General features: G+C 45.2%; 1 long non-coding RNA gene across 2 annotated transcripts in view; it reads right to left on the bottom strand.

Annotated features, from left to right (window-relative positions):
• Positions 1–363: 363 nt before the first annotated feature.
• LOC112550510 overlaps positions 364–5,133 on the bottom strand; it is a 10,314-nt gene continuing 5,544 nt past the window's right edge. The window contains exons 2-3 of one of the 2 annotated variants that reach the window (XR_003094401.1): positions 3,596–3,798; positions 364–615 (exon numbers count right to left, since the gene is read on the bottom strand). This is a non-coding gene — a long non-coding RNA (uncharacterized LOC112550510). The remainder of the gene's footprint in view (positions 616–3,595; positions 3,799–5,133) is intronic. The other variant, XR_003094402.1, reaches the window with a different exon arrangement.

The raw sequence follows: 5,133 nt of genomic DNA, 5'->3' as shown, positions 1-5,133 counted from the left end.
GTTTGGGGTGATTGCTGGCTCTGTGCAGATATGTATGTTGGTCTTTGGGTTTCTTGTATAACGTGGTCTGTATTTTATCATTCAGGATGCTGATCATCGTGTCTAAAAAGGAGATGCTGGTGCTGGAGTATTCTAGAGAAAGTTGGATGGAGGGATGGTGGTTGTTGAATTTCTGATGGAACTCAATCAGAGATTGTAGGTTTTCAGTCCAAATGATGAAGATGTCATCGATATATCTTAAGTATAGCAAGGGTTTGATGGTGCAGTTCTTGAGGAAGTCTTCTTCCAGGTGGCTCATAAAAAGGTTGGCATACTGTGGGGCCATTTTAGTGCCCATAGCTGTTCCCATCATCTGGAGGAAGTGTTGATTATTAAAAGTGAAATTGTTGTGTGAGAGGATGAAGTGTATAAGGTCAGTAATATCTTAGGGTCTGTATTCTGAGTTGTAATCTTGTTCCTGTAGATATGTAAGGCAGGCTTGGATATATTAGCCACAGCACTTCCACTTGGGAATGTAGGAATCATCATGCCAGAAAAGATGAATGGGCCGTCCTAGTTCAGTATCCTGTTCCTCTCATATTTGTAAGTAACATAGCTGAGATAGGTGGCTTGTTCCTAATGTCATGGAGCAAATTGGTGGCTTATTCAATGAGGAACATGCATTGATGACAACATATATTTTACCCTATGTAATGCAGGAGTAGATGATCTATGAATATCTTTGCCTGTATATACACCTAATCTTTTTTTTTTTTAACTTCATTAAGCTCTGGGCTTTCATGGTATCTAGTGGCAGGGAGTCCTACAGAATAAAACTACCAGCATGTCATATTTTTTTTAAATAGCTGATTTTTGCACAACACAACAGTTGTGGAACCCCATCAGAGGTGACAGAAGATGACTCACTGCCTGCACTTTGGTGCTGAGCCAGCCAGAGAATTGGGGATTTATAATCAGTTCCATGATAACCAAAAATGTTCATAGCACATTATTTCCATATGCCTGTAAAGCATCCAATCCTGGCAACTACTGCAGGACACTAAGCAAACCCTACATTTACAGTAAGTTTAAAAAAAAAAGTCTGAACACTGATATTTCCAAATTACACATTCAAAATGCACTAAAAAAGTAATACTAGCAAAGACTACCTGGGGCTCAGTGTCGCTTTTTCCTTGTAAAAGAAGAATTTTCTTTTAAATATTTTTTTAAAGTAAGCGCATCTGATGTGAGAGGAACTGTGGCGTAAATTTTCACGAGAGAATACTGAATTAAGGTACCTTGGTTTTTAGATATGTATCATGACATGAAACACACATTGAGGAACTAATCTTTCAGAAAGTGCTGAGTACATGCACTCTGAAAACAAATCCATTTAAGGCACCTCTTGTTGGCAACCCCCAAAATGAGGCAGCTAAAATCACTAATCTCTTTTGAAACTGCAGAGCTGTATATATGAGTAGAATTTTAAGTTTAGATGCCTTAAAAGTTAAAAAGAAAAACAACAGCTCCAAATAATTAAAACCTTTCTGCTGAATAGTTTTAGTATATGTAGAAAATCATATGATGTTTATAAAGTAGCAACTGTTTCTTCATTGTTACAGTATCTTATGAGAATGTGAAGAATTATGGTCTGCAGTAATGCTCATTGTATAGAAGAGGAGCTGTGGGAGAAGCCCCCATGGCTGCGTTGCCTGGCTCCATCCCCCGCCCATCCCCAGCCTCCCCACACTTTAAAAAAAAAAAGAAAAAAAAGCCCCACACTCACCAGCTCTGGAAGCGGCGACTGGGGCCTCTGAGGGCTTGTGGCAGAGCCCCCACCGCCTTGCCCCCGCACTGTGCAGCATGGGACAGTGGGGTACAGGGAATGGGGTTGGGCAGGGCAGCTTGGCACCCACGTGGCAGCTGCCCCATGTTGCAGGTGCTACACTGCTTGACAGGGTGCCACGCGCTGTCTGGGAGCTGGGGCATCTCTGTGTGTCAGCTGGTGCTCAGCACCGTGAAGCCCCAGTTCCTAGAGAGTGCGCAGTGTCCTGCCGATCCGCGCTGCACCCACGCCATGGGGCAGCTGCCACGCGGGTGCCAAGGGGGGGTGATCCCTGCTGCTCCCCACTTTCCCACGCTGCATGGTGGGGCTCTGCCATGAGTGCCCAGAGGCCCCAATCACCACTTCCAGAGCCAATGAGTACGGGGCTTTTTTGTTGTTGTTGTTTCGGTTTGGTTTTTTAAAGCTCCACAGTCACTGGCTGCAGGAGCGGCAACTGGGGCCTCTGGGTGCTCATGGCAGAGCCCACCCCCCACCCCCATGCAGCGCTCAGGCAGCATTTGTCACATCATGCAGGTGCAGCAGTGCTTGGTAGGGCACTGGGAGCTGGGGCAGCTCCAGCAGTCAGCCAGAGCCCAGCAGCCTACGGCCCCAGCTCCCAGACAGTGCGCAGCACTCTGTGGAAATGCGCTGTACTCATGCCATGGGACAACTGCCGCGCTGGTGCCAAGCGGGGGGGGCAATCCCCACTGCCCCCTACTGCTCCGTGCTGTGCGGGGGGGGGCGGGCTCTGCCATGAGTGCCCTCAGGCCCCAATCGCTGCTCCTGCAGCCGGTAAGTACAGAGCTTTTTTTTTTTTTTTTTTTTAAAGCCCAAAAATAGGCTGGGGCACGGACCGGGGGGCATGGGGGCAACTTCCCCCACCCAGGGAGAGGCAGGCACAGCTGGAGGAGCCACAGAAGAACCTGCAGCTACCCGGCTGTGCCTGCCTCTCCCCAGCCGATCCAAATCACCGAATCTCTCCGAATCGGCGCCAAATCTTCTGAAGCTGATTCAGCTGAATTGATTCAGATCAGCGATCCGAATCTTCAAATCAAATCACTGTCCTCCAAATTGGCCAGATCCAAATCGAATACTTCCCTATTTGCACAAGCCTACTAGTTAGAACTAGAAATTTTAAATCAAATACTTTTTTCACCAAAAACTGAAGAGTTGAGTAAAGTAAATCTATTTGCAGGTTCATGTTGAATTTATTGAAAAGGTGCTTGCCAAACTATTTTTAATAAAAAGCCAGAACTTTGTTTTACTGTTTTTAACTCAATGCTTCTATTGAAATAACCTCTTTTCAAAATGGATCTAAAATTAATTTTTTTTAATATTACTGTTGTTTTTCCCGTTTCAGTGGGTGGGAAAATATTTCCTTTCAGATAGACTTAAAAGAATTTCTCTTTAAAATTTTAATCTAGCTTATACCTGAAAAATCGGTCATTCTCTCAGATCTAATAGTATACTCCCCCCACACCCTTCCTCAACTCTTGTGGAAGTCTCTCCAGCTCTGTAATCAGGACTCCACTGGGTGGACAGGCTTAGGAAAAACAGCTTTCCTTCCACACACTGGTCTGAGACCTGCAGATCCAGTGATGATCAGTGCAACCTGTGCCTCTACCAGTAGGTGGTGTTTGTGCTCTCACCTAACACTAAATTGCCATTTTATATACTGTTATCAATTGCAGTGCCCCAGTGAACCCTTTCATTTCATTAAGTGGGTGTTTCAGCTGGTGGTAGTGGCTTTAAGATGTCAAAGCACCATTGCCCAAGAAGAAAGGCACTCACCATGGAACTGAAGCAAGGCTTGATGAGCACGTCACTCCAAGATCTCACTCGCTGTGAACATGCAGACTGATCAGAATGCAGCCCAGTATCTTGCACGGCTTTTGGATGGTGATGCCAAAGCTTCCAGTGCAGATCCTAGGGCTTGAGATATTTCCACAAATACTAAATAGCTGTTGTGAGGGCAGATTAAGTATTCTGAAAGACTGAAAAGAAAGACAAGCCAGGAGCCAGCAGGTAAAGAACTCCTATATAATTATTGATATGAACTGAGGGGGCTTTTTGATAGGGCTTTCCCTGAAGCACCCTGATCAGACAGTGAAACAGAAGCTGCTGCACTTAAATATGGACCAAGGATTGGGAAGACAGCAATAAGCCCACTGGCAGCCATGTGAGAATTCTACATGAAAACTCCATTTATAAGTGGTTTAATAGGAAAACTTCATAACTCACAGGTGAAGGAGAAGAACATACTGGAGAAAAGTGTGGATCAGATTTTCGTATGTAGAGGCAGGTCTTAAAAGTATCAGCTCTTAACTGAATCCTCAGGGTGACTCCTTTATAGCTGATGTACTTCAAAATATTACTAGTGATGTGACTAGGGAAATAGGGTATGCCAAGATGAGAGCTATTCACAGGTGTCCTAGAGGTCAGATGTGAGAGACCATTTTCTGAATTGGTCCTAGGCAAGATGATATTTTCAGGTAGCATGGAAAGAAAAAAGCCAGTGGTGGCAGAACTGCCCAAGCAGAGGGGTCACACCTTAGAAAGTAGAATGTGCTGGTGCAATTAGGCCACCACTATCAACTACTAGAACAGTACATGTGAAGAAATACCCAGAGACTTGTTACTATACATCTGGAGACGCTGATATCTAGAAGACCACAGTGGTATGGAATTAAGGATCTAAAATAGCTTGAGACACAGAAAACAGCCAATGCTAAATGGTTAGAAAACTAGCACTGCAAAAGTTTAATCAGTAACTGTTAATAAACCCCTACAGACTACTGGAAGAAGACAACTCCCCTTTGGACTTGGACTCTTTTCATGCAGCTTCCCCCACCCAGGGGGTGTCACACCATGTTAATAGTGACCAGTATTTCTGGTATTGGTGTTCTGGCAGTAGATTTCATCTGAGGGTGATCACAAGAACTCTTTGGGTGTTAACAGAACAAATACTTTCCTAGCCAATATTCCAGATAGCAGTTCTGGACATGGGTGGGGTGGGAGCATGGTGACCATTCAGGCCTTACAGGCAGTAGCATAACTAGAGGTTGGCAAAAGGGCACCAGCCCCAGATGCCAAGTTAGAAAGGGCACCAGAATTGCCCTCTGTCCCCATGGAGTCTGTGCTCTGGCAGTATCGCCAGACCAGGAACTTTAAAAGAGTTCCCAACTGCGATTGCTTTAAGAGCAACAAAGCTGGGTTGGGGAGAGCATACAGCAGCAACAGCTCAGCCAGGACTGTTTAGAAGTTCCCAGCATTGGTAAAGCTACTGCCTCCGCCCCAACCCCAAATCTTGGACTCATGCCCTGCATCTA

The sequence above is a fragment of the Alligator sinensis genome, unplaced genomic scaffold (assembly GCF_000455745.1).
Source record: "Alligator sinensis unplaced genomic scaffold, ASM45574v1 scaffold156_1, whole genome shotgun sequence".
Classification (NCBI taxonomy): Eukaryota; Metazoa; Chordata; order Crocodylia; family Alligatoridae; genus Alligator; species Alligator sinensis.
Note: the sequence above shows the minus strand (reverse complement) of the source record. Positions and strands in the feature narration are given on the sequence as shown.